Genomic DNA, 10,857 nt, shown 5'->3' on the forward strand with positions numbered 1-10,857 from the left:
ACCCTCTACAATAGACAATAATAAATTTATTCTTGCCGAAAAGTACTTTAGAATTTACTTTAGAAATAAGGGAACGGTGTATTTGGGCTACGCCCCGGGAGACTGAAACCCACGCTACGCTACTGCAGTGAAGTGGTTTACTGTTCAGTGATCCGAAAGTCAGTAATCAAACACAAAATACACACGGTATTCATCCCTGGAAGTTATATTATCACAACACAACTACAGAAAATGGCATTGAAATTTACATACTTATGTACTTTACATGCATCACAGTCTGAAGGACGAATGGAACAGATAATGTAAATAAAACCAATAATGTGTAATTCATACCTTTACATTGGCCGATCACAATTTTGCAAACTTTCATGGCGAAGTGTTACTTTCCCAATCTTTCATCTGGAACGTTCTGGGTAAGAATACAAGTCAGTTTTGGAATTTTCACCAGATAGAAAAATGTTACCTTGTTTTTACGAAAATAATAACATTGTTTTATACATTATGTCCACTGACAAGAGTTAAATTATATTTTATATTTTCAAGAACTAAAATTTTGTTCGAATGAATTTTGTTTTTTTTTGGAATTTCTGTTGAAATTGAAATCGATTTATTATCGAGAGACCCGCATTGATCTGAAAAAATAAAAATTTATAACATTTTTTATTCATAAGAAGCCGACTTAACTGACTAAATCAATATAAAATGGGTTTATATAGACCAGAATTACTGCTTTTTAAACACCAAAATGACGAGGTTTAAGAAAATTTATGTAAAGATTAAAAAAATAATGTTGCTTTTTATTAGAATTAATCTTTTATTAGAGAAACTATGACTAATTTAGATATATATAATGCTGTTTTCAATCTAGAAAAGATCAATTTTTTGTCGATTGTTGAAGGCAGAGTTACAATTGTATCTGGAAATCTTTGGTTTTTTTTTTAGTCATTTTTATTAGTATTTTAATCTTTTTGTAAAAGAACAGACAGAATATTTAAACATTTCAGTTTTTTTACACGTTTACTGAAGGTTCTGTGGGCGGATTAAAGAGAGGGCTCATACTTTTTTGATGCTCTCTAGTTCTGGTTTATCGCACCAATGACAGACAAATTTCTAATTAGAAACATGTCAAACGTATGAAAGATAAAATGAATTATTATTTCGTAATATTATTTTTACCATAATAAATACAATTAATCTTGAAATTTTCATCGAATAAATTATTTCTGGAATGACAATTGATTAGGATAATTAATATGAATTCTAACCTGAATGCAATTCTGTATATTCTAACAGATTCTTGTGCTCGTGATATGAATTTCCTTGTACACAATAACTGGTATGGTTCCATTCTAGATTTGTTTGTTGAGTAAGGCAATTGTTCTTGAATTATTTACAGAGGCTCAGATGAGCCTCTCCGTATCTGCTTATTTTAGAGACATTGTCTCATCCGATTCTAATCTGCTAATCTCAGGAGAGTAGGTATGTAAACAAATTCCGAGGAAATTCTTCTACTGTCTGTTGAAGTACGTACTCATAACTTAATTTAATTTGTAAAAATCAACAGTATTTTCTTCGTACGTATTACAAAATATACACAAGCAGTACAAATATTTTTGAATCATCTACGAAATTATATATTTTGTACTCATTGTTCTGTGATATTAATAACACTTAATGAAATTTTAATTAAAATCAAAACATGCATCTTTCCTTTAAATCCGTCCGTAATTTTTTTTTTTTTTTTGTAATTTAACTCGAAGCGTCTCAAAATATGGACAAAAATGTTAATCAATTCTTGACCTCTCATGATATATCGCAGTGAATGAACTTACTTTCTATTCTGAATTATTCTAACTTCTATTCGTTTTTAACTCCCTTCATTAATTCCTTATACAGTCTGTCCATATAATGGCTTACACGCCAACAATTCAATTGTTTCCGGCCACCTTTTATCCTTTTTTCTTAGTACCCATGTTCACCATCCATACAGAAGTACACTCAAAACGTAGCACTTTCAAAACCCTCAAGTGTAACTCCATCGTTTCTTTGAGTTAAGTGTTTCCTTAGCTATTGTTATTATATATATATTTTTTTAATTTTCACACATCGAATATTCTGTTAATTTTGTACCAATGTATTAGTACCACAGCTATTTATTTGTCAAAGTGAAGTCTTATTTGAAGAAGTTATTTGTTTAATTTATTTTAGATATTAATATTTGATCTTTCCACTCTACCTCTCTGCCTTCTTGATATTTCCATTAGTTTATTCTATTTTACATTATCGAATGATTTTTATATGTTTACAAAACATAAATACTTATTCTTTTACTGGTGTTGTTTAGGCAATGTACATAATATGCAGTGCCTCAATATAAAAAAATATTAAGGACTGATTGATGAGATTAAACTTTGTATACTGTTTGCACTAATAATATGGTAATTTTCACTGTACATACATTAAATGAAGGCAAATTCTTATACATCTATATATATTTTATGGATTATATAACGTTTGTTTGCGTTAACTTTAATAGCTCCTACTACAGAATCATATCACTGGATATCTTAGCAAAATATAATAATTATATTACTCTAGCAATAAAAATACATTTCCTTGCTTCGTAATTTATTGAATAATTTCGATAACGATATATTTAAATTGAGATACTTGGAACTGTATTATTAATGAACAGTGCTGACATGTTGACAGTCACTTAATGAATGAAAATAAATTTACATATTTAGTAGATTATATATTGCACGTTATAATGTAGGCTATATTGAAACATTTGAATGAATATTCACAATTCGTTATGAATATGAAAATTTTAACTAGTGTAAAATTTTATATTAATGTAATATATCATACATATATCTTGAAGGAAATTTGAATAATTCCAAACGTACGATTTTAATATTACTTTTTTAAATTAATTAATTCAAGTATTAAGCGTAAATAATAATAATCGAACTTAGTAATGCACTTATTATAAAAGAATAAAAATAATTTCTTTTTTCTATATTTACCCTGTTCTGTTTTTTCTATATTTGTTCTATATTTACTGTATTAAACATACTGTTCGGTTCAACATGATCATGATAATATTTTCGTTTGAAATTTTTTGTATTGCGCGAAAAATAACAAATTTCTGGTTAAAATTATTAATTATTAATATTTAGAACAAATAGTCGTTTTGTTGTCATTTGTTCAAGGACATAACTTGCATCGTGTGCGTTTTTTACCTGTAACTTCCTCCTTAAAAGTTTCTGGTAAAGTCAAAATTTTATCTAGTGTCTGCGTTACTTTAAAATGTTTAGCGAATTTAATATCTAGGAGTGTATTTTATTTTATTTTTTTATTTTATACACGGTGTAATAAGTGATTTTCTCAATTCTTGAAAAAACGTTCTTTTAATTAATGATTTTTTATTCCAGTTTCGATTGACCGATGTCCAAATTGTACAGATGAATTGTACACAGATATGTCAGCACGTTTTAACCAATTATCACTGGCTTCCACAAAAATGAACACTGACTACGAGTTGCTGAAGCGTATCTATAGCACCATTAGTAGTGTTATAGTAATTAAAATGATTTGTGGTATTTAAGTTAGTTCTTAGGTTTATCTCTACTACAATACATGTAAACGAAGAACTCAGAAGTATAACATTTTTGTTACTTTTTGGAACATAGTTCACTATTTTTGTGTTATTAGCAAAAAAAAAAAGAACCTTTCGGTTCCAAGCATAGTTATTTTACGTCTTAGAAGACGTTGGCCCAAATTATAAGATGTAAAAAAAATTATCTATTACTACACTGTGACCTCTTAGGTCACTAGTCAATTCCACACAACTCCTTGATTCTCCTCTGATTGGTTGTCCGGTTCATTTCCGGTATAAACCTGCAATTCAGCGTATAAGAAGATTACTATTACATAACGTACATATTTTTATATTATTCTCAGCAGTTTGGCTGGGGATATATTATTTAAAAGGGCAACGGCCAAGAAAACTAACCAATTGTTCATCAATCGTTACATTTTCATCAGGATAATATAATTTTGGTAGAACTTTTACCTAATTTTCTCAGACTTTATGCTCAGGAGCTAATTTATCTATACACCTTCTTTCTTGACGTGTAGATCTATTATCAAAAAGTAAAACTGGGAAAAAATTGCTGGGAATATAGGACGACATATTTTTCTTGATATTTATAAATCCCTGCCAGTAACAATAATCTAGTGTGCCTGAAACGATATGTTGTATAAATTTTTCCCGTTTTCTTTACAAACTCAGGATCCCTCAGTGTTAGTCATTTCTATTACTTCATTTTCGGTAGAATTTTAAAATAAGATGAAACGAACTCAACAAGTATGTTATCCTGGAAGATTCATACCTCGTAACACCGGATGCATTTTTGATAATGTTTTGAGCAGCTTGTCGTCCGTGTTGTGGTGGCGGCCTCACTTTTCACTGAATCTCTCGATCCTTAGAAAGTAAACTTATGCTTGCAGCAGAATTTCTTTGCCTTGCTCCACTATCCTTATCAGAGTCATCAGTATCACAATCGGGACTGGTATGATTTCCAATCTCTGTTACTTATTTTTAACTGTCGAAAGCTGCTATGTTTTCTTGAACTTCGCTCTGTTCTAATTGATATGCCGTACTCACTGAACTATATAAAACAATGAAATCACACTAAATAGACACTAACCGCCCGGGTTAGTCTAGTGGTGAATGCGTCTTCGCAAATCAGCTGATTTTGAAGTCGAAAGTTCCAACGTTCAAATCCTAGTAAAGGCAGTTACTATTGTACGGATTGTAATACTAGATCGTGGATACCGGTTTACTTTGAAGGTTGGGTTTCAATTAACCACACATCATAAAATGGTCGACCTGAGACCGTACAAGACTACGCTTCACCTACAATCATACATATTATCCTTATTCATCCTCTGAAGTAATACCGAACGGTGATTTCCGGAGGCTAAACAAGGGGGAAAAAGACTAAATAGACCGAATTGTGTGCGGTTATATTTTTAGTACTGTGCCTGCCAGTGTGCAAGTGAAAGTCCATACGGGACAAAAATTCGTATTAAGACTTGCATAATTACAACGTATGTAAAATTTGTAAACATATTCAGTTACAAATGCTTTTTTTATGAATCATTTTTGAATTTGAATAGTGTTTCATAATCGATGATGATGATGGTGATGATGTAATACATGCACATTCAGACTTGTCAACTTCCAAGCAAAGTGGTATAATATACCGCGCGCGCACACACACACTCAAATACAACCACATATCTCAACTCACCTCATCCACAGTGGGTAAAAGTACGTAATATAATATAAAATACGCATTAGGTCATATTGACCCGAACACCTAGTACAAAACTAAAAAAAATAGGTCAATAATAAAAAATAATATGAAAAACAAACATATGGCTAAATCCTTCGAAATAGCAGTAAGTACGTCTTAAAACCGTAACATAAAATCTTACTGGAAAAGAAATTACTGAAAGATAAAAATTGTTTCGGGTTATACTGACACCAATAGAGCAGCAGGATTAATGAAATATATTTGAATCGTATAATTCAGAATGGAACCCGTGTCACTTTTAGTAAATTTTTAGAAAAATACAATAAATTGAGTGGAGTTTCCGTACATTGCTGTTTTTTTTTTGTAGATTTTCCATTATCGTCTGTATAAGTTCACGAGTTAAAAATGAAATTTTCACTGTATATTTTATTTTCGAAATTTTGTGACCGAGGTAGCTTTATGCCGTTAAAAGAAAAAAAGAGCAATGTTTTAACTATGAAAGCCTTATCAATTAATATAAATAGTAAACATCTGTTTTTGTCACAAATACCATTAACAGAACAACACAAACATGTTAAAATAAAAAAAAAACTTTGTTAAATAATTTTTTTTTTAAAGTCTTTTAATCATCAGTGTCATCATTAATCATCTGTATCATCAACCCCGTTGTTTTACGTAATTTTCCATTTGAATATTGATTTTAGAACTTATTATACTAGTGTGGTATAGATTGTAAAACGTTCTTCATATCTTCAATATTTTATTTTAATGGGGACTGTTCCTGATGAGTTTGCTTAAGTCTCTGGCAAATTAATACTTGTTGTCAGTAACAAAAAATTATACATAAAATTATGGATTTTTTATTAACAACCGGGAACAACGTTAGGTTCTTCAGAGGATGAGATGAATGTTCTGTAGCGTGTGAAAATTGCCATATGTCTGACCGGGATTCGAACCCGGGATCTCCAGATGAAAGGCCGAGACGCTTCCACTCGCGCCACGGAGGCCAGCACTGATTTTTTATTTAGAAATTTTTATATTACCTTCTCATAGCAATACATAAATAGTGAAATAATAATATCTTAAATTTCTGTCTGTTCTTATGCTACCTCCCTTTTCAACAGCGTTAACATACTTTTCGTAAAATTTAGTCCACATTTTAATCTTTGTAATCACTGATATCTGAACCATTTTGTCTATACTCCGATTCTTTGGGACCTTAAATGTCAATGAGTAGAGCTCATAATGAGTACAAACTCTGCTGCACTGACTGACTGGTCTTTTAATGACAATGAATTTCTTATCGCACAGAAGGTACGAATGTCCTTGTAAAGAAAACAACAGTGTAATTTTAAAAAACTTTTTTATTATTTTTTTATGCTAAAAACACCCTAGGCTGAGTGTGATGTTCTGACCAGGGCAGTTTTCCAGAAAACGAGCAGTTCCAGAACAGATTGTGGTATGTAAATTTATCTAATCACTTTAAACTCAGGCCATCTCATCGAAGTCCTTTCTTAGCCTGGCCTTTATGAAAAAAAGTTGTGCAAAACTAGTTTCCATGTTGTACACTCAGAAAATGTTAACAGTTAATTGTCTGTAAATATCCTGCTCCGGAAGATTTTTTTGGAGATCGACGTTCTGCTTGAAGTTAAATACAAGATCTACTGCATCATTAGTATTTTGATAATATTTCTTATTCTGTAAGAAAAATCTTAAAAATTTTTTGAACGTCCTTAATGAATGAACAGAGTTGCTATTGCATTTTTTCGCTGTGTTATTTAAAGTTTTATATCTTAGTCTACCGTTTTTCTCAGAAAGACCAAATATATCTATCTACATGCGGCCTACTAAACGAGAAAAAAAAATTGTTTGAATTGTTAATACTGGACAACAAAATTTGTTTCTTTTTTTTATTAAATAAATGTTACTTCCTGAATCTTATAATAATTTTGGCGCTAATTTCTATATGTAAGTAGCTTTAATTCAGAATAGCTGAATTGGACAGATAGTGAGCAGTGCTGCCTTACTTGATGCCGAAAAGTACAATAGTCAGTGTCTGAGATACATTTTTTATACATTCAGAAAGTAATGTGTGATTTTATCTATATGAAAACATGTAATCAGGTTTCTTTCTGGACTACAGTATTTCTTAAACCTCTGAAACTATAAATCTGCCTTAACCTAAAAAATAAACAAAATTTGACTCAGGTCCTTTGCTGAAATATACGATTTATTTACTTAAAATTGAAGCTTCTCTCTCTTTTTCTGTTTAGTCTCTGGAACCACCATAAGGTATTACTTCAGAGGATGAATGAGGATAATATGTTTTAATGTGAATGAAGTGTAGTCTTGCATGGTCTCAGTTCGACCACTCTTGAGAGGTGTGGCTAATTGAAAACCAACCACCAAAGAACACCGGTATTCACGACCTAGTATTCAAATCCGTATAAAATTGAAGTTTACACAGTAAAAATAATTCATGACGAACGAGTAAATTAATAAAACTGCACAAGTGATTGTTTTTATAATTTGTAAATAACGGATCCAACATCATAAAAGTTTAGAAAAGGTATTAATTCGAATACGTTGTGCAAACATGAACTGATAAAATATAAACAACTGGATAATAGAAATATATAATCAAGATTTTGAATAGTAAAACAGATGGTTTATGTTTATCACTTTATGCTGATCATCGTGTTTGTAACTCGGTTCAAATTTATGAAATACAAAACATAACTACTTAAAAAAATACTGAAACACACTATCTGTGGTAAGAATTGATTATGTAGCTGATAGAACTGTTTAACCTTTTTTTTAAATGAAAAGTAGTACTAAATCGATTTTATGATACTCAAAACGTATGAGAAAATATAATATTGCACCAAAAGTAAATTAAAACAAAGGAAGAACATTTTTACCTAATATTTTAGAAATATTCTTTTTCATTAAAATTAGAAAAAATTCTTTTCTCTATCGGTATATTTTTTTTTAGCGTTGGAAGTACACAAAATATTATTAAGCTGTACAGAAAAAAAATGACAAAAAACTAACGGCTGTTGATAAACAACGCAGACGGAGGAATACAAATTGGGTGTAAGTAAAATTTCATCATTGGGAAAAAAATTATGAGTCAAACAAAAAATAGAAAGAAAAGGATTAATGAAACTCATGTTTTGATATACGAATGAGAGAGTTAAATAATCTTAAAAAAATTAAATCCTTTTAAAAATCAGAATAAACCAACCAGGTTTAAGAAATTAAAACGTTTTTAATTCAACACATCATAAATTAAAATATCCCCGTTTTTTAATGGTAGTTTAAAATGTTGTCGAAATTACATTTAAAGAAACATAATCAAGGAGAATGTGATGAACGTTTTGGAATACTCTTGTGAGTGAAATTTTAATGTACTACCAGAAATTTTTTTTGCATCAAAAGGATAATTGCATTTTAGCTTTGATGAATCCAGAAATACTGTTGCGGATTTTGAAGTTTTCAAATAAAGAAGTAATAATTCAGAAAACAATATTCGAAAATTAAAATAATTACAGATGAATAAAATACGTAATACAATAAATTTTCATTTTTATAAAAAATTCCCGAAAATATAACCATCTAAATTTATTAAAAAATTATCATGAAATTTGTCATTTTATTTTACGTACATATTTAAAAGTAAATTAATCTCCAAAACCCTTATTCACAATAAACATAGATTTCTTTTACAGGAGGTTTTATTCCAGTTTGAAAAATGGAATTTTTTATTTAACTCAATGAAATTCCATTCGTTAATAGACAGAAGTTTTTTAAATGACAAATTACATAACAACCCTCAATATCAACATTACATAAAGATCTTAAGTTATTTAAATTTAACTAAAATTTGAACTTGCTAAAAAGTAACAAATTCTATTTTCCATTGTGTTGAAGGGTTTTTCTTTTTTTTTAACCTCTGGGACTACCGTTAGGTATTGCTTCAGAGGATGAGATGAATGAAATTTGTTTTAGCGTGTGGAAGTGCCATGCTTGATCGGGATTCGAACCCGGGACCGTCTGTTTGTCCTTAATTATCATAACGGTAGTATTTTTTATTTTGTTTGCTTAGCTATGGAAAAATGTCAAGAAGAAATTTAAACACTATATAATATTCACACATCGTTTAGTGTTAAAAACATAATAAGTAGAGACTGTCTCGAACAATAAAAATATTTATTATAAGTAATATGGAGTTAAAAATATATTTTGTTATCTCTGATAATGATATTGCTATAAATGTATAATTTTCCATCAATCTTATGTGCTGAACTTACTAAAAAGACAGCTTGAATCTTCACATAAGACTCTTTTTATTTTATTTAAGTGCAGAAGGATGAGTTCAGTTTCTACTTACGCTATTATAATGTGTTATCATAGTAACTAATCCAGTCTAGCTTATTTGTAAATTAAAAATTTACATGAAGAAAAACAGTTGCTCTTTCTCTTTCAATTTTAGTTGCTATTAAAAGGTAAAATATGTGTTGTATTTTATAACCATGTGTGCGATATAAAGTTATTATTTTTAACTCGTTTCTGGTGTGTTAGGGAATCAACTTCGTTAAGATAAATCCATCATCTATAACCTACATACCCTTTCTAGAAGTACAAGCGGGTATTACTTAAATCCTAGGTGACGGGATTGGTGACTATTTCGTTAACATAATTATTTTGAAATAGAGGATCAAATTTAAAAATGAGAATAACCTACCTAGATAAAAGCTTTCGTTTTGAACCGTGTAAATTTGAAAAAGTGTAAGTGTGTTGGGGTGAATGTTTATTAAGCGAGATTATGGTAAATAATTGCAAATTTATTAACGAAAGAATTACTGTTAATTTCCGTAACAATATGGTAATATCTTTATCTGTCATACAGAAGGCCTTACGTTATAATATCTCAGTCAGTTTTAGCATTTTTTCAAGCATTCAAACATTCATTTCTTATAACTGGTTTTAATTTCCTACAATCGTTAAAGAAAGGAAATAAATAACTATTATTGTATTAATATATTTCTGGTTGTCTTCGTTTTATCTTGTCAGAAATTTGGTCCATATCTTTTGTAAATGTTTGAGTGTAAAAAATTGTTTGTATCATACATGTTTTGCGGAAAAATCGTAAGTGATAACGTTTTATTGTCCCCATTCTGTGCGGTACTTGTAAATAGAGGTATCTTAGCTTAAATACTGTAGTAAACTGCTAATTATTCTTAAAATATTTGACCGATTCACCTGCCGACAAAATATATAACAGCATTTTATCATATATGTATCTCATAAGCTATTTGAAAAGTAATGTCAACTAATAAGAAGTTTTGTACGGAATGATATTGCTTGCCGTTGTGTTGTGCGTGATTTAAATCAAGGTCTAATTTAGAGTTAAATATCTCACTGTGTAGAAGTTTTTAATAGATGCGTTATTAATTAAGTGGTTAGCAGGCAACAGATATTTTTAAAACATTTACGCAAATTTAGTTAAATTTATTTCTTTAAATAC

Source organism: Lycorma delicatula, chromosome 3 (genome assembly GCF_047948215.1).
Source record: "Lycorma delicatula isolate Av1 chromosome 3, ASM4794821v1, whole genome shotgun sequence".
NCBI lineage: Eukaryota > Metazoa > Arthropoda > Insecta > Hemiptera > Fulgoridae > Lycorma > Lycorma delicatula.